The following is a 21,868-nucleotide window of genomic DNA, read 5'->3' as shown; positions in this document are numbered from 1 at the left end:
ATAATATATACGAGTGTCTATGTACATAAAATATAATATTATGTAGGTATATGCGTTTGAAAAATCCTATCTCCTCCGTCGCATGTCCCTACGAAATTATTGGGTCATCTGCAGCATACAACTAGCTCGACTTGTTCGATGAACATTCTCTTTCGCTATAATATAGATGTATAGTGTATAATAATATTATGAATAATGAGTATTGTATAGTGTGTAATATTATCGCACTACACAACGTTCGTTTCACAAAGACAATTGAAACCGTTCTTTGAATATTATAATCGAACATTGGCCGTTTGTTAACGATAACAACAACTATATAGTGTAATACACAATAATAATAATAATAATAATAATAATAATAATAATATATTATATACATATATATATATATTTTAGAAGTGCATGTTTACCCGGGGTAAGGCGCGTTAACTTTGCATATCCCGGGAAAAAGCTTTTCGCAAAGAATGCGGTTGAAGTTGCTCGCACCAATAATTTCTTTATTGCATGAAATTTACATAATATCCTATAACAATGCGTTCGAAACACTGAACATCTGACAACTGTATACCGTATACATTTGCATAGAACCTGTGTTGAACGAGTACACCCTGGCGGTACCTACCAGCAATAATAATAATAATAATAATAATAATAATAATAATGATAGTAAAAATAACTGTATTTAAACACTTAAAATTACAATAGATATGTATTGAAATATTAAATGCACACCTAGAAATGGTCGTTCCAACATTTGTTACCCGTTTTAGATGCCAAATTCCGAGATGACGATATCTTTCAGTGGTTTTAGAATGACTAATTATTTTAATGATTCAGCAGCTATACATTGACCATTTTTTTCCTTTCTTTTGAAAGTGGGAGAATTTTAACTTGGATATATTTTAAGAACGATCTATAATTATGACGATAATGATGTATGAAGATAAAAGATTAAAAAATAAAAAATCATACAAACTATAGACTCCCGGAAAATAAAACAAATATTAAAATATTTATATATTATAATAGCCCAACCAAACCAGCGCGTCTCTGCAGTTAAAATAAGTTAGTTTCAACCGAATTTGGGCTTATTCATAATATTGTCTGACGCTCTATTATGCACGCGAGGTGCGTATTGCTTATAACGTTTTCCATTACAATAGTTAGTAGAATATAGTAAATAAAGTTGTCGTCGAAACTTTTTGAACAATGCGTCGATCGATATAATATTATTTTATCGTATCATGATGTGAGTTAAATATTATCATTGTCGTTATTTTATTGAAAATTATTTATTAAATTGTAAAAAATGTTCAAAAAAGGAATAGGTACACGTTTCCAACAACATCCAGTCGTGATATTTATGACGTCACGCGATGAACTCGCTAAGAAATTATAATAATATTGCTTATGTTACCGGCAAGATAATTTTTGATACGATACATCGACGGTAATCCCATACATGCACACATTATAATATTTCCGTGTACGTGTCCATTGTGCGTTCGCTCCACTGTCATTATTATTAGACTTATTATGGGTGGTCATGTGTTGTAAGGTCTTCGTGATATCGTCTATACAGTGTGTTTGTAAAATGCCTACAAGGTAACCATGTGGTTTCATCACCGTGTTTCTTTTTTATTTCGTTTTTTACACGTTTAACTATAAAACAATATATTTCGTTGTTCTGCGCGCGTGTATTCCACGGCATCCGCGTTATCGCGGGCTCTTGGAAAACTTTGCATAATTCCACATTGCAAATGTATAGTATACCCGAAGGTTGAACAATATTATTCACTTTCATCGATGATATTTATAATGTTGAATATTCGAACGTATATTATTGTTAATATTGTTTATCGGATAAATTACAATGTTTTTCTTTGTTTTTACATGAATATAATAATAATTTTAAAACATAAGTTACGACGATACTGCATAACTGCATAAGTATAATAATAATTGTAGGTGTCCCACATTCGGGATAAAACTTAATACCCTAACACTTGATTTATTTATTTTAATTTACGGTTATGAAAAATCTCAAGACCAGTTTTGCAGTCTGAGCCTCTTCTCGAGTTTTCTCTAGTAGTGTTATTGAGCAAGCTTATAGATTTATTTTTCACGAACACTTACATAATAATTCAATGCATAGACATATTTTTGATACCTACTTTCGTTTTTATATTTAATTTGATATTTAAACAGGTAGATGGTTACCTGCAAATTTAATAATTATATTATACACCACAAGTATTATATTACTAATTTAAATTTATGTGCTACAATAATTTAGGTATATTTAAACTATAATGTTAGATTAGTCATAAATATTTAAATTTATTTCTCTTCAAAAGATTAATTTATCATAATATTATGTGATAATGTCATGGTATTATACTGTATCCGATTAAAAGCACGTCTTTCGATTAAATAATCAAATCATCTCCTCGAATGACGAAATCCTTTTAAAATAAATGTGTTTTTTTCATATCGCTGTTGTAGATAGTTCGACATAGTATGCGGCGGAAGGGCGGTCGCCACGAATAATGGCAATCAAACCTGTCAGTACCACGAGTCCTCAGTTATACTCAAATCTGCTTGTGTTAGAATTCACGAATGTCAAAACAGCATCCGTTGATACGTTAATGTATATAATATGTGCGATTTGCACAGTAAACGTGAAATCTATATTTATAATAATTATATATTCACAGTACATCTTAGGCAATTATAATACACAGTAACGTCTTCGGATAATATAATAATATAGAGGACAATATTTCTTGAGTAACAGACTGATGCATAATGATGACTTCCAACAATACAGAACGGTTTTCCGGGGAACTGAGCAATGGGTTATGTTTTGGTTATCATAAATTTAAACTAACCAGCCACTCGTCTAAAACCGTATACACAATATATGCGGAATAACTTGATCAAATTGTTTTATGATACGCGGGCAACTTTGCCCGCAAAGTTTGTTATGCAATACGTGTGCCCGACTTTATATACGTTCACCGGCGACAAATCGTCCCTTTGAAAACTAGTAACTACTATATAAGCAATTGTAATGCGACTTGAGGTCGCCCATTCGGTCTCTGTAATATTATTTCTCATTTGCTTAGTCTGCAGAAATACAGGCTCGAGCAGTAGTGGTTATCGATAATTCGGGGAGTCGCTCCGTTTTCCAAACGAAATAATATGAACGAAAGTTATATAGGTATCCGGATTTCATAGCGCCCCCCCCCCCCCCCGCTGACAGTTTTGAATAAGTTGTCGGGGTATATATATTAGTTCTAAATACGTAATATTATGTGCAACTGTTTATTTAACGGATTTAAACAGTGGTGTACCAAAACGTATATGCGGTCGACAATCTCGTTCGGAATGAGTATTATTTAGGTACTAATTATTAGGTACCTAGTGATTATAATAGCGCATCGTCTTGTTATTATTCGTATAATATTGTATGGAAAAAGAAAAAATAATTTCAGAATTAATACGTTATAATATGAGGATCGTGATTAAAAATGTCCAATGAAATATTTAAAAAAAGAGGGTAGGGAATGCAACGCCATTCCGAAACGAGAGAATGGGTGCGGGGTGACATGGTAATGTATTTTCTTTACGACTATAACTATAGTAAATTGTGTATAAATTAAAAATGTAACACACCGCTATAATGCCTATCTAAGCTATAATATTTTATCGTCACAAACACTGCTTGAGAGGGACTGCAATATTGTTCGTAACACTAATCGATGCGCGATATGGTTGTGCATGGACAGCATTATTGTATGATATATGAGAACTAAACTCACTTGGTAGATAATACAGCTTCAGTGGCCATGAAAAGTGAACGTTGACCGTTACGCACCTAGTGGTCATTTTGGTTGGGACTTAATAGGACGTACAAACCCAGATAGTCTTCGGACTTTAAAATTATTCGAAATAATATATTTTCATAAGCGATTGACCAAACGTTTTTTTTCACACATATGCGACGTACATGATATGCAACGGTCAAATGAATTACTAGACACCGAGTATGATATTATTATAAATTATAGTATTTTTTATGCGCTTAGATAGATTGCCACCTATTTCCCAAACTCCTCGTCCAGTGAAGGACACAAACGCAAAACTGTTCGGAACCACGACAACAAAACGCACTGAATATTATGATCAGCTACATTTAATTCAAATCGTAACAAAATATCAATAATTTTATAATTGTGTTTTTCAAATCGTAAAAATTAAGTATAATAGTAGGTATTATGTCTGTGATTGCTTTTGTACCATTACATTTTTATTATGACTTACATTTAACAGTGCACAAAAATTAATTATCAAGAAAATTAATTTTACGATATATGATCTAATAGAAATTATATTTTGTTATTTATTTTAAAATAAACCGTGATTTTTGAAATTAACTTATCAGGATTTAGAAAAAAATACATTCAGAGTAAATTGTTTAAGTCTATAGTAAAAAACTATAGCCTTTGAACTATTTTACTTTATTAATTTTAAATAAATAACATAATACTAGAATAACACCACGTAGGTAACATTAAACCATATTGCATGTTGACAGCTATTAATCACAAAACATATTATGACTGTTGAAGTATACAAATACTACATTTTTATCCTTTTATGTTGTTCAAAACGCTGTTTTCCCAATCAATTATAATTAATTAAAAACACATTATGAATTTTAAAACGTTTAATTAAATTACGTTTATAAGAGGATAATTTATATTTTCTTGTACAAGTTATTATATTGTTATATAATTAAAGTGAATGTCAATCATAACGATGGTTCGTATGGCAAAAACATGACCGCATACAACGTAATAAATGTATATATACATTATATACATATATAAAAATATAAAAATTGATGTTAACGAAATAAAATTGGAATGAGCTGCAGCAATCCTTCGATTAATCAAACTGTTTCATAATTATATAGTCTATACCCCCGCAGTACTGTGTCGGCCGCAGCGGAAAACGACCGCACAAAAACTGATAAAACGTCTTTCAGCTGAAAAGAGAAAATTAACTTTTGGGCGGTTTTCCCGGATGACAACCCCTCTGGTGGGGGTTTTGATAAATTGTCGGTTCGTATCGTTTATACCCTCCGATGGTTATGATTCCTGCACGTCAGTGTGTTCGTATTGAAACGATTACATATTTTACAATTTCGAGGTCAATATTGCGTGTGCAACTGTGTCAGTGTATTTATATTATTATGCAGCCCCGTCCATATATACCGACTATATACGACTCTGCTTGTCACTCTGAATGAAGTAGTTTTAACACGTGAGTGATAAATCACCGTACCTTATCGTCATGATAATAAGACGTGGTGGTGAAAAAAGCAAACAACGATAACGAACGGAAAACATAAAAATTAATGTACTTATACATATTGTGCACGGTATGTATAAAACATACAAATTATAAATAAATATTTTCCAGGTAAAAATCGTATATTCCAGTAAGAATATAGTGCGCGATCGATCGTATTTATTTTTGACTTAACTTTTCTATTATTGCGCACCAAGTCGAGATTAATATTTCAATAGCTGGTACAACCAAAATTTGTATACGATCGAATAATGTACCTACATTTTTATTTGTTTAATTAAAAAAAAAACAACGTACAATTGTGTTTTCTTTAGGAAGTGGATTTAAAGTTTAGATGAGCGGAGTGAAGCTGCACAGGGACACCCCACGAAATGTTTATCCACTACTCTGCTTATCTAAATTTTAAATACTTATGACTGATATTCTATACTTGCATGAAAATAGGTATTTATACATAAAATCCTCACAAAAGTATTCTACTTTGGATTATAATACCTATAATATATGTTTTCATTCGAAATCTAATAAATACATTATTTTATACTTCATTTATACTAAAAAGGTGAATTATGCGACAAGGAAACACTATATACGGATAATCCAGAATACATTTTAGGTTATGTTAAAGTAAATAAAAAGTTATTACTTTGTATTCCAAGAGAAAACAATTATTGTAATGTGTATGTAATGCATATGTTTATAACTATTCGCAAACAGTTATTTTCAGTAATGACGAGTCATTATTGACAATGGTTGATTTGATTAGATAATGTTGACATTGAATAGACATTTATACCAGTATTACGTAATATACGAAAATTGACTAAAATTGGTAGTTGGCAATATACAATATAGAATAATATTATGCACAGAAATCGACGAAAGAATAATTATATCGGAATAATATTATGTTATTGTATTGCATATTATTACTATTATTATAAAATATTAATTATTTATTAATTGTTGGTACAAAGCAAACTGCTAGTCCCTTTAAATCCGTTAGTAGGTATACGGTTTTTTGACAGAGCTAAAAATGTTATCAACAGTTTCAAAAAAATTATAATCTTATCTTTAAAAATGCTTATGAATAGCTTATATACTTATATATAATTGATTTAAATATTTCAAAAATATTTGTATACAAATTATATAGAATATGAACATTTAAGTAGGTAATATATTGTTTTTGATTCAAGTTTCTTCTTAATATTTTATTATTTATAATAAAACAACAAAAATCTTTACAGGATAAATATCATATATTATGATACCATAGATAGGAACCTACTTTGGATATCTAATATTGTTAAAATTTGAACTTCCGATTGCCTTCAAAAAAAATATGTGAATGTATTAGGTGCGCTAAACTTGTTTTTCAATTCCCTGCACAAAACGTATGAATAATGAACTCAATTTTCAAACTGTAGGTAATAATTTAATAATCAAATGTATTTTAAATTAGAAATGTTGGAGATTTTGATGAATTTTGTGAAAATTAGAATTTTAAATGATTACAATTTTATTAAATATATTTTTGATAATTTTTAATTAGGATATGAGCAATTCATTAGAAATCTTGAGCCCCCTCCCACCCATTGACCGTGTTATGGTATTAATTTTATATAATTTATGGCAAAGTACAAACCATGATATATCTGTAAACGGTTTAAAGAAACATTTTGAGTATTATCATTACCTACGTATTATTTTTAGAGGTTATTACGGTTACGAGATATAGTAATAACGACGTAGTACAAGTTAATGGACATCAAATTCTTATTTATTTTGTTTAGCCCCCTCCCCCGTCGAAAAATCTTGGGTATGACACTGTGTAACTTGGTATACGTTATCGTAAACAGATTATAAGTTTTACTATTTAAAACATTAGCAGATTAAGGATAAAAAAAAAATATTAACGCAGGAATATCTGGTAATTAAATTTCATAAAAAAAAAATATATATCATTTTTTGATTAAAATAATGATTCAAATTGTGAAACAAATATTCAATTTTGTTTATAAACCTTGAATATCTTCCGAATAGAAAAAATTATATTCTTCCTCACATTTTCTGGGTATTGTATATTAATTTTAAATTTGTATTTTATCAAATGTCAATAAACATTTCTAGGATTTTATGTGCATTTCAAAGGTTTATTCCTGTACTTATTATATATTATTTTCTTGGTTTTAATACTTAGTACCAGTGCGTGAACGCGTGATGTATATTATTATGTAAACACGTTAAAATACAATTACTCGCATTTCATAACGGCGAGGTAACGGTACCTAGATAATTTATATAATTATTTAAATAGTTTTTATATTAATTATTGAATAGACAAATAAATCAAGTTAATTACACAAATTAAAAATTAGTTAAGTAAAGGAGATATTATATAGCTACAACTCAAAAACTTATAATCTGCATTACGCAAAACCAAACATTATATCAACGACGGCTCTGCAATAGTGGATATCATGCTATGTGTCACGGTAGTCATGGTTGGACATACAATATTGATTAATTAATAAAAATGGAATATCGTGTCTCTCTGGTTAATAATTGTTAGGCATATATTATAATATAGTGACACGGGTGATAAACATGGTCATGGTAATTGCTAATATTATCCGTCGAACAGGAAAGAGTAAAATCAATACATTATTATGCTCATGGATATTATGTAAATATCCATGTCGTGTCCAGAATAATAAGTCACGTGCTACTTGTTTTATTCAGTTGGTCGAATGACGACTTAAAAAAAAACAACCCACTCAGATTCACCGCGACTCCTCCCCGATCTCCTGCTCCTTCCAGAGGAAGGCACGTGGGGTTGCGGGGTTCTGAGTCGGTATCAGAGGATGCTGTGGGGTATCGTATACAGCAAAACCTCCTTATAACAGATCCCCCATAAGACGGAAATCTCTCCATACAACAAAAAATAACAACAGTCCTATGTAACCTATATATACCGTATCCAGCATAATATAGGTATATCACTTCAACAGAAAATTCTTCATATAGGAGAAATATTTTGGTACCGAGCGATTCCGTTACAAGGAGGTCTTACTGTACTATGGCATCTGGGCCCGTGTTATGTTATTATGTACAAGTATAGTATTGTAATCAATCATTTTTGATTTAGAATAGTCATAGAGGAAGTTAAAAAAATATTAGTATACATATAGATATATATATATATATTATTTTCTTTCGTTTCGTGTGTATTTTGTCAGTCTATGTGGATCAGATTAAATTTTTAACTAAGTGTTTGTCGCTAGTTTTATTAATCCTACGTATACTGCAGTATATAGGTTATTGGCTACTTTATTGTTTTCTACTATGACTGCTGTGGATAATTATATCTATTTTAATACAACGTGCTAAGTATAGATATTCATAAAATATCTATTACACGGTACGTATGTGTAAATAATAAATAACTTGCAAAATGCGTTGTATTCGATGCACACAATCTTTCCTCGATATTATACACTTGAGTTGTGATAGCTCTGTATCGAGTGCTTTTGAAATTATTTGATGGAAATTGTGATCAGGAATTAATCCGTAAAATTTAATACTCAATACTTTGTAACGAGATAAAATAGTTACAATCTACTCTTTAAGAATACATTTAAATACTGTAAGATACAAGTTTCGTATCTCAGTCACATAAAATACATGTATACATTGCCTGTCATAGAGAAATCTATAGGGTTTGCATTAATCAATCGACATTTCAGTGCTCCTACGTTTATACCATTGTAATAATATTATACACTATACTGCAAGTTCCTTGGATCCATAGGTGTTGCCATAAATATATTATTTGGGATACAATTTCCGTTCAATCGGTATTCAATTGATTATATTTTCATAACGATAATAATATTTTGTAATATAGGTCATTCAACATCAATGTGTTTCCCCAATAATCAATATACCTATACAACTAATAAAATTAATTTAGATTATATTTTATTTAGGAATATTTTAACTACGTAGAATCAAATAAGTTAATGGTTGCACGAGTCTGCAACGGTATCTATAGCACAGTTTCGCTATAGGAACCTTATTACTGCAGCTGCCCATCCAGATACTGTTTTAACCTGTTCTAATTCAGTTTAATTACTTAATTTTATATATTTTCCATATTATTACGATGGCGTCGTTAGTTGAATTGGGTTAGGTACCTCATCAAACAGAAAATCATTTTATGATATTATATAGGTATTTTCGAATTATGGGTAGTGTATTCTTTAAAAATTACATAGAAGTTAACGACACTATTCTGAGGTCACTTTTAAGTAGACACATAATATATCCACATAATATTATTGTTATCAATAACTTTTCAGTCAGATCCGTCATTTTAAAATAATTGTGACGCCACCCGGCATATTACTTATGTCGTAACTATAACTATAGTATAACCATCAACTACACACTTACTTCATTCACGATTGTGTGATACTGAGATTCTTTATCATATTGTCCTACAAGTTTAATCTATGTGATATTATGTTATTATTATTATTATTTAGTTGTAATTTATTTGTTGTTATATATTATAATATTATTAATTATTAATTAGTTATTATCTTATATTGCCGTGTATTTGGGCTTACCCCGTTATTTTAAATAAATAATTATTATAATATTAACATACAAAAACTAATAAATTAATACAATTTAACGATTACACTTAACCAAGTCTGTTACTTAATATAATGATTTAGTATAGTAATAATACATTTTTATCTTAATCGATTGCGTACATTAAACATTATGTCCAGTCATCGGTGTAATAATTCTTAGAGGTTCATATTTTCAAGTTTAAAAGTAAACAATTCTTACAATTGTTGAACAAAATCGTATTAAAACAAAATGCTAATTTTAATCATAAAATAATTTGTAAAAAATGGAAACAGAAAATAGAAAAAATTAAATAACTATATAATAAATCAATGAAATAATTCAAGACATATTTTAATATTTTATAAGAACCGTTTCAAGATATACCTTCTAAAGATTAAACAAATTATTACCAATAGTCTACTATGCATAGACTCAGTTCCGTTAAACTGTGTAGTAAGTGTAAGTCCCTATAATCATTAATAGGAAATCGAATCACAGTTTAAGATAAAACTAAATCATTTATGTGGGGAATGATAAAAAATCTATTTAACTGACTTATTGAATTATATTATTTTAATTAAAAATCCTTATCGCATAGACTCTGTACTTTTAGCTTTTACGTTGTATATTTTAGGCAGTAGAATAAATTATTGTATTTTTTTATGTGTTACGTTTAGTTAAAAGTACCTGAAATAATATGAAACGTAGCCAATTTATGAAAATATTTTCTCGCTTAAATTGCATACAGAGTTCGACGAATGAAAAAAAAAATTCACTCTTTTAAAGTGTACCTACTGTAATATTGATATTATATCTACAATATTTTACATATTTTATTTTTTTCGTCGGAATTTTCGAATTGTTTACAATGATTTGTAAATTATGTATACAATAATATAATATACATTTGATACTAATATATATATATATATTATTATGATGGATACATGATGGCACTCAACGAACCCGTTTCGCAGGATATAAAAATGAGATGATTCATTGTTCATCGGATCGTATATTGGGCAACGTGGAATATACATTTTTATTTCTGTCTTTTGTAATTTAATTTTTGACATTTCCCATTGCAGTGCCACGGAGAATAATGTCGGGACACGGACAGAGAGAATAATGATCAAAACGAAATAAGTATAAACCGTACCATTACCCGCGTTTCTTACTTAAAAATCGGATATTACATTAAACAATGGTAACAAAATAAATTTTACGTTGGTATGATTAATTATTGATATGAAACTAATTATACCTACATAATTTAAAAACACATCGTGACCTCAACATTTAAAATTTTCGATTTCTATACCGTGGTGTGGAAACGTGAATAGTAAAATAGTGCACTGATACAACTGTGTAAGTACAAAATGTTATATTATGTTCACATAGTGCGTGAAGTTTCATGAAACAACATTCATACACGCATATACGAGTACATAGGTGCACATTTTACGGTATATAATATAGGTATAATATATGTATATACAAATATAATATCGTATATAGGCTCAAGGCAACGGTCGTCAAATTCATCATTAATTACCATAATTCGCACACACGATTATGTTATTACGATCTATACATAGACGAGTGTTTATAACAATAATAATTAATAGAGTGAATTTTCTTACATCACTCAATTTTACAACAAATATGCGAACGTATATAATATTATATTTATATTTTTTTAAACTAATAATTATAGTTGTGCCTATATACGTCATATAGCAAATTCGTTTATACCTAAAATTAAACTCGTTATTTTAGAAATATTAAGTCTTCATATTATAAAAATTACTTAGGTGCTTGGGTAGTTTTTCTAGATATCTATATTTGTATACAATAATATTGTTATAAATAACAAAAATAAAAACTCAAATGTACAAAATTCCGCACCACTGTGAAAAACAATAATTATTATATAATATATCTATAATATGATTATTATTAATATTATTGTTTTAAATTTAACACAAAAATAATAAAACATCTCATTCGAAAGTGGCACTCGGTTTGCAGTGGTGTTTATAGGACGTTTTTTGAACTTTAAACGATCATAAAGAACGTTCATTTTAAGATTTATATATATTATATAGTTAGAAAAAATAAATACGATTAACCTTGCACAAAATTGAAGCTTAATTTATTATGGGGATTAACATTGTGTTTCAAACTTAAAGAGATTTAAAATATATAAAAAAAAAGGATTTTAATTTGCAGTATAAATTGGTCATTCAGCCGAATAGAAATAATCAACAAACATTATTAATCATTTGGATCATTATTTTATTTTGTTTTGTAATTTATAAGGCTGTGCACTATTGTTATTATTTTCTATGGTTAAAATAATATTATGTTTTGTATATGTCCCATAAGTTTTAATTGGGTGATTATGCGTTTGGCAAATAATTATCTATTCTAGATTCTGAGTGGAACGATGAATGTATTGATTTTACAATGATGTGTGTTTTTTATTTTTTTATTATTTTTTTTTGTGTCTGTCATCACCTTTTAGGACAGAAAAAGTGCTTCGATTTTCTTCAACAGTATCTTTTCTGATAGGAAAGTGAATCTAGTTGGTACTTTGGGGGGTCAAAAGTAAAATTTTTTCAATAGCTTTCAAAAGCGCCGTGAAAAACAATAGAAAAATTAACGAAAAACGGGAATTTTTACGCAAAATCTGTTTTAGAGAAAATTGATTTTGGTTTTTGGTGTAACTTTAAAACGAATGACTGTAGATACATGCAATTTTCACTGGTTGTTTTTATTTCCATTTTATATACATGATAAAATTTTCAAAATATTTTGATTTATTTTGAGCTGTTTACGGACAATTTCAGTTTCCGATTTAATTAGTTTTTATTTCTATGAATGTCAATAAAACATTATTTGTTGAGTAAAAATACTTGAAAATTTAATACAAGGCTCCTACTATATTGTTACAATGACATTTGAAAAATATTAAAAATCCTTAGTCACAAATAAATATAAATCAAAATATGGAAAAATCACGAAAATTAGCAGATTATTTTGAGTTAATAATTCGTATAAATTTTTCTTTTTAGAACTAAGATTTTAAAATGTAATACAAGATTCTTTATAGGATAATCTACCTTTATCAAAAAAAAAAAATGTCTATAAGAAACTCAAATTAAATTTTTATGAGCGTTTGAAATTCATATTTTTACAACATTTTGATATTCACTCGATTTCTTACGTAACGATTATCTTATTTTGTTGTAATTAAGAAACGAGTGACTGTAGAAACTTGAAAATTTCACTGAATATTTATATTAGCATTTCCTATATACGATAAAATTTTGAAAATAATTTGACTCTTTTTGAGCTGACATTGTAAGTTTTCAATTTTTTTAGTTCTTTTTTCTATAAATATCAATTAAATTTTATCTATTGGGCCAAAAAGTGTAAAAAAATTAATACAAGGCTCCTGATACATTGTTACAATAGCAGTTGAAAAATATTAAAAATACATAGGCACAATTATTTTTTATAAGCATTTGAAGTTGAAATTTTGACAAAATTTATCAAATTTAAAATTGAATAATTATTTTGTAGTTAAAAAATTATAAAATGTTCAAATTTTATATCTAAGGATTGAAAATTTAAAACAAGATTCCACGTAAATATTTAATTCTGTTACCAACAATTCTAAGAAATACATAAGCACAGTTTATTTTTATAGTCATTTTAAGTTCAAATTTGAACGAAATTACATATTAAAAATCCTGGAATAACTATTTTACTTATTTTGTTGTCATTGTAATGACTGTATAATATTATTTGTGGGTACTTGAAACTTCTAAAGTATACTATTATATATCTATGATAGTACCACGGTTTGTTGTTGATGTATAAAGCGTTACCTAATGGATATTGTGATATGATTAATTTGGAATTTATTATTAAGGTACTTATTGTAATAGGTCAATTTTTTTTTAATACTATAGATAAGTATACCTATAATAGGTATGTCTAATACCTAGACTGACAAACCGTCTCCGCTCATAATCGTTTTTCTTATATAGTGATATTATATCATAATTCAAATTTAATACTATCCATTGTACAGTGACCCACTTGTAACCTACTGTACAGCAGAGCGACATCCACTTACCCACCTTTTTTTTTGTTGCTTTTCGTATTTTGCTTACTATCCAGTCTACTATGTCTATCAGAATACTTTCAAGAAATAATTCAATACTGATATTTAGTGCTACAATTATTATTATGGTATAGTATTGTGAACTTTTTTTACTTCAATACAAATGTACACCGTACTATTTATTTTATTTATGACTTTATGTGTGTATTTGATCACATTTGAAAAAAAAAACAAAATCAAGTATTGCGTATCGTCATATGATTTGCTTAGTTAAAATGAATTCACTAAAATATATGAAAGTATTGAAAATACTCTTACCTTAAGCGGTACCTACAAATAAATAAGATACAAGTAAACAAGATGTTAAATCCTACTTAATTAATAAACAATATGAACTTGTTATATTTTAAACAATTACAATATTAGTCTTTATAATATTAGTATGGACTATAGAATATAGATAGATAATTACTTACTAGTGCCTAGCTGCGATATAATACATACTAGGAAGCTAACCATGCACGATAATATATTATAATTATAATTTTCACACCATCACAGTAGTTCATTACTGTCTATTTTTGTGCTGAAATAAATATGAACTATTCAGCAAATAGTTCAGTAATTTGTTTAGCTTATTGTTAACAGTTACAATTATTTATAGTAACACACGTGTGTGACTTTGTTAATTTTAGTTACTTTAAGAATGTGAGACTATGTGAGTTGTTAGTTGTAAATGCTAGGCACATATGAAATTAATTATAATTTTTTTAGTTAATTAGAGTTTTAGTAAATGTTTTTTTTTCATTATTAGTATTGAAAAGGTTTTATAATTTGTTCTTTTATAGAAAACAAATTTATAAAAAAGCATTCATTACTGGTTAATGAATTTCGAAAATAATAATGTAATACTGCCGCTAAAAATAATTAAAAGTTTAACTGAATGAGACGCTATGATTAAAACCTTTGTAGGAAGGTTTCATTTTCCCCCACAACACTACTTACACGAGTATTATAGAACTATGAAGATACATAATAATTTGCATTGCATTGTTGCAAATATATTGTAATAATTGGTATAGATTCCATGATTTCTTCATTCAAGAGAATTTAACAAATTAACTGTATCGACAGTATCTACCTAGCTTAAATTAAATTAAAATATAATTTTTTATTACCTTTTTGATAATAACGAGTCATCATACACGTATTATTATATTTGATTGCAAAGTAAAAATAATAAAACTGAACTATTATAAGAATGAATTTTGCATTTCAATTAATAATATTGAAACACGTCTAACTGTCAGTATCTACTATTGAATTATTTTTATTTTATTCTTATAATATTTAGTATATAGTATAGGTAAGTATCTAAGTAAAAAACATATAAATAATAATTACAATATATATATATCTGCTAAAAGTAATATAATGAACAATTAGTTTTACTTTTTATACATAGAAGAGTGTGGATTTTAACATATGCGTTAATCAGTTTTGGAACTTATGTACGAACAACAATTTTTTTGTTAGTATAAATAAGTTATAATCATGACGAAATTCTCTTAACTATTATGTGCATCGAAGATATGGACATATGGTCAGATATTTATTTCACATTTATACGTATTGTTCAATATATTACTTTTAGCCCATTTTTTTCTGTATATAGTATATACTTTTTATTTGGAAATATTTATTCTATACACTAAAGGCCCGTCTACACGATGAGGGTACTCTTGCGATAGTACTATCATGATAATCGCCTCGATAGTACTGTCGTGTCTACACTGTGATATTTTTTTTTGCTGATTGAGTGATAGTCATAGGCAGTAGCACATGGCTGGTGCATATCACTATCACTATTATACATTACTATCAAAAGGTTTACACGGTGATAGTTGCATTTTCTGTCGCGAAAGTACTACCAACTATCAAGTCAACCTTGATAGTGTGATAGCACTGTCACAATAGTGTGATATGGACTATCATGCTGTTTACACGATGAGAGTTTTACTATTACTATCGCAATAGCTACTATTGTGACAGTAACTATCACGTTTTATATTATCGTGTAAACGGGCCTTTACAACATAATATTATGAGAATAAAATTAAAATAAACTAATGGTAAAACTTATAAATAATTTACCTACAAACACGATTATTTAGAATATTGAGAAATAAAAATAATAAAACAGCTATATTTTGGTTTTACGCCATTTTAATGTCGGTGACAAGAGTAGTCACCAATATGGAAAATATTAAACATTACAAGTAAATTGGGGGCCAGGTGGGCACGACTTATAAAAAACAATCGTGTCAGATACGAACGTGTTGTATGAGGTAATGTATTGGATAGGTAATACGTTAATGTTACAGGCTGTATGGGAAAAATTGACTTGGTTCCTCATCAAGACCGAGTAGTTCACTATCGGAATAAATATTGAATTTTGTTATAGAACCTCCTAGTTTTTCGGTGAATAGCCTCAGCTTGAAATAAGGTTCTGTCATTATATTTTTACTTCACGATTTGTTCCACCAGACTCAAACACAAACTAAATCCAACTAAACTGGACAAGGTCTGAGATAAAAAAAAATGGTACCATACGTCATATAATTCGCAATGCTCGAGTTTGAATAAAAATAAAAGGAGGAACACAAGTGTAAAAAAATGTGCATATACCTGAAGATTTAAATTTAAAGTTTATTGATTTATTGGTATAATAAATGATTAGAAGCGGTACGCTAAAATGTTTTTAAAAAAGATTAGCTGATGCAATACGATCAAACATTTCCCTACCTAGAATAAATATTACCATTATTATTAATTGTATTCTAATAATTCAAATTTATCGAGATAATATATACCTACATAATATGTCAAGAAATAGTTTACGCTACAGCATGGACAATTCATTGTTTCTACCTTACATTCCATGCTGATCTACAATTATACCGGGTCTACCTTACCTCGTACAAGCCAATGCTGCATTATGTACCTAAAATATTTATTTTTGAAATTAAATTTAAAAAAAAATATTATTGCATTAAAAAAAAAAAAAATTGTAAAACGATATCCATTGCTCCAAAAAATGATTAAAAAGTGAATCATGTTGGTTCAAACTTCTCCAGCACACTTCCGTGCCACACATCTGAACATTAATTACCTAGTAATTTTATAGTACCTACTCATAACAAATCCAATTATTTAACTAATTTAATCTAATATACCTAGGAAGAAGTTCTGGAGTCTTTCACTTGTCCCACACATAGTTTATACGATTTTAAACCTTTAAGGGCCTTCGCAGAGATTCTTTCTTGTTTAGTGTGTGTGTGTGTGTGTACCCTTATTTCAGATTCGACGAAGTTTTCGCTGTGGTTGACGGTCCACAAGTCGAAAGTCCGTTGTATCCTACCCACCCATCTCCGTGGTGTATAATATTTCATACCTAATTCACATTTTACGAAGTCATGTTGTATTGTTTTGTGCCCTGTTTCGACTGTACAGTATTGATTACGTTACGATCATATTTTGATAGTGACTGGAAATGTATACATAGTATAAACTATTATTATAGTGCAAGTAGATCACTATATATATATTTATGGTGCGTCGCATACACCACCCAACGTTCGTAAAATTTACGGTAGACCATATACTGCATATTAAAATTATGATATTTTTCAATTTAATTTGTATTCCTTATTTTTTCATAGGCGGCACTGAACAATAAAAATATTATTATCATTATGATATTTTAATTTATGATCGCTTTACTTACGGTAGACCGCATACTACATAATATTATGATAGCCTGTTAAATTATACATATTAATTATAATATGTTCTTACTATATTTATTATTTAAATGTTTCTATTTAATTTTTATTTCATATTTTATTCATAGAGGGTACACTAAACAATAAAAACATTATTATCATTACGATATAATTTTTGTTTTTATTCACTATTTTTTTAACTTAAATTATTTTTATTCTAACTGTTTTTGTGTTCACAATGGTTGCACTGGCTTAATGGCTAACATACAATATTATATTCATTTTAATTTCGTGCTTTATAGCTGATTCCTTACTACTAAGGAAAATATATTTAATTTTATATTCCTAAAGAGTTACATCTACCTATATTAACATTTTTCTTCTTTATATTAACGGGTATATAGCTAGTTAAAAATAACTAAAACAAATAATCACCTATCAAGTGTATTTTATTTTTTTATGGTATTAATTATAAACTTTAGTGCTATAATATCAAACTTTTGAAGTTAAATACTCTCCCCACACCCTAAATATATATATTTATATACACACACCGTTTTAAAACAAAAGCTTCTTCACCAACACTTAGGACTTAAATCTAATTCAATGTAACTATATATAGCCTGTAATACTCTACTTGTTAATTAAGTCAAATAATTAACGTGCAAATTTCGTTTTAAGTGTCTATTAAATACTGCTCTCAAACAACTTATATTAAACGCATTGTAAGTATATTTGTTCCTCGATTTGTTCATATAATACATTAACTGAATTTAACTGTCAAATGTATATTGGAATATACTTGCAACACTAGAAAGAAAATAATTATAGAAATGTTATGAAAATGAAATTGGATTTATCAAAGTTGAATTTATTACGATTATCTTGAGTATTTTTTCTTCATTATATTTAAATAAATAAATCTTGATAATGATTAACAATACCTCCTACTCTTAAAAGTCAATCTGTTTGAATATAATATACTTTGATTTTTTACTTATTTTTCCTTTTGCCTTCCGTTTGTATTGTATAAAATATTATAATAAGTTAAATTTTCAAGTATTTTTATTCCATAAAATTGTGCTTAAATGTTAATATCGATACAAAGAATAAAGTAAAAGAAAACCAACACGCAACAAACAAATATTTTTTTTTATTCCATTATTATTAAAATGTTAAGGTATCGAACTCAAAGTAGAAGGATGATAATTAAATGCCGATATGTATACTCGATATCGATACGTTTAAACAATGTTATATTGCACTAATTGTTCTCATTAACTTTCAATGAATCAAGTCAATATAAATATCAGAGTGTCTACGTCGATACGTTTGGGGTAATGGCAAAATCAATAAATAATTTATGCATAACAATATTGTAGGGTCGTACGATAACACAATAAATTTGTGTTCTATTATATTATCCCATGAATTACGGTGATAATTACTATAATTATTATAATTGACATAATAATATAATATTTTGTTTCATTTTTTTTTCAGATTAATAGTACGGGTTTCATAAAGTCCATATAGAAATACGTTATCGATACACTTACAATGCGAGTCAGGTAATTATAACATAATTGCATACAAAATATTATATTCAACTTGTTTTTTAATATATTTAAAACAATTTTAATCCAACACGTTTCGAGATGTTTGTCCGATCAAAAAATATGAAGTTGTATATGGGACAGGGTTATGTGTCGAAAAGAAAGTTTCCATCATATCATGTTTTAAGGAGTAATATTTAGGAAATGTACATAACATGAACATTTGGGCTAGGTCTATTTGTGAATAATAAATTAACATTAATGTTTAATAACTAATTTCACTTACAAATGGTTTCGGGTGAAAATTATGTAAGGTGATAAAAAATGCTTCGCTGAGACGAGTTGATGATAAAAAGTCATCTGGATAAATATGCATAGTTGAGGTGAGATTACTATTGGAAAAACAAACCTTTGTTATTTTTTATCAAAGCAAAAATAATAATACTTTGAACTTACACATTCCTTAACTTTTTGGTTGATTACGAATGAAAATCATTTTTATACTAAATGTACTATATTTTTTTTTCACTTACAGCTTTGCTAATCATAATGCTATTATTAGCTATTTCATTTGCAAATTATTTTTAAATCATTTAGGTAATAGAGTTGAACATTTATTGTAAGGCTTCATTTGCAAACCTATTGATACAAACGGTATCTTCTTTAGTAGTGTAATGATTATGATCACACATCATTATAACAAATAAACTAAAATGTAATAGACTTATAAAGGACGGTAAGATTGTCACACGTAGAAATTGAACATCCCCTGCAAGAACCATACAGGTTCTTAATTTTAAGATCAGATATTAATATAATATTATCGACTAGAGTCGTAATTATGATTTTATCTTATTTTTATGTAATTACATACGAATACTTACCATTTACCAAAAATTAAAACACTGTTTATAATCGTAATATAAATATTATTTTATTTTATTCTTTGGTCTTATACATTCCTTAACTGTATCGTTGTTTATGTGTGAAAATCTTATTGCAGTAGACTATATATTGTTAATTCGCCACTAGACGCAAATACTTTTAAAACTATTTAAATCATAAATACCCAAAAGCTATGATTTAGACTTATAATATGGATGCATTACAAAATAAAATAAAACTAAACATTTTGAAATTAAAATATGACATTAATGTAATTTATGTGGATAAAAATTAATATTCTACAATTGTTTTGTTTTCATCTAAATTTCATTGATTTGAAATGCATAAAAATAATATAATTGTCTAGTATTGTTACTAGAACATCTATAGTTAATTATTATTTTATTCTTTGTATTCAATACTCCGACGAACTCTGTTTATTATAAAAATGTATTATTTGTAGAAGCCACAACACAATTATCAATAGAAAAATCAATTAATATGGAATAAATTTTAATTCGTGATTTAAGTGGATTTAAAATTGAATAAGGATTGACTTCTATAGAATGATGAAAATTCATTAAAATTCAAATAAATTATAGACTATGATAAATAAACTAAATAATGTTTTATTTCAGTAAAATCCGTTTTATGACTTAACCATAGATTTTGTTGACAATGGTATACGATGTGTTCGTTTTTAATACGAAAACGATGAAAAAAATGTTTGGTTAATTGTTCGGTTGGTTGTTAGTTTATTAAATTGTACGCGATTAATGAATGCTTTTTAATGTACAAATGTAAGCCTACCCGATGTCAACATTCATCTTGTATTATTCACGAAGTTACAACTGTTTAATATAATATTATGTATAATATGCACACTTCATAGTAACTTGTATTTAATATTTATATATATATTATCATCTATACCTTTACTTGTGTGTTAACTTTCGAGTAAAGCGTGAAGCGCTAATAATTAAAAATAAATCTTTTGTTTTTTTTCTCTTGTGTTGATTAACTCGATAAGGAAATGCAAAGTAATAAAACTTCAGCAATTAAAATAATTCAAGGCTTGATTTTAATTTGTGTATGTACAAAAGAACTTCGAAAGCAGTCTCGTAAAAATACTTTTAAAAAAGTATTTAAATATACTTATATTTGAATTTGCACAAAAAGTTTTCAAAATACATTTATAATACTTTAATAAAAATTAATTCAACGAATAACTTAACGACATATGAATACAACTATACAAGTGTAAGTATCTTTTTTTGTTAAACTTCTTACACCTAAATTTTGAATATTTTTCGTGCATTAAAACTTTATTAATTCAAACATAATAATAGTATACTTACAAATTACAACATGATTATTATTACAATATTGTAGGAAGAGACAAAAATCGTGTTTTCTTAGTAAACTGTAGATGATATTTTGGATTCTGAACGAAGCTATGAATGTATTGATTTTACAATGAT

The 21,868-nt window shown here is 27.7% G+C and overlaps 1 protein-coding gene across 2 annotated transcripts in view; it reads left to right on the top strand.

The window, feature by feature from the left end:
- The window catches only part of LOC100163581 (octopamine receptor beta-2R), a 186,324-nt gene that overhangs the window by 76,004 nt on the left and 88,452 nt on the right, over nucleotides 1-21,868 (top strand). Inside the window, exon 3 of one of the 2 annotated variants that reach the window (XM_001944792.5) lies at nucleotides 19,450-19,517. The exons of the other annotated variant lie outside the window; for it this stretch is intronic. The gene's annotated coding sequence lies outside the window, so the exon portion shown is untranslated. The remainder of the gene's footprint in view (nucleotides 1-19,449; nucleotides 19,518-21,868) is intronic. 2 annotated transcript variants of the gene reach the window in all.

This window comes from Acyrthosiphon pisum, chromosome A2 (genome assembly GCF_005508785.2).
Source record: "Acyrthosiphon pisum isolate AL4f chromosome A2, pea_aphid_22Mar2018_4r6ur, whole genome shotgun sequence".
Lineage (NCBI taxonomy): Eukaryota > Metazoa > Arthropoda > Insecta > Hemiptera > Aphididae > Acyrthosiphon > Acyrthosiphon pisum.
Note: the sequence above shows the minus strand (reverse complement) of the source record. Positions and strands in the feature narration are given on the sequence as shown.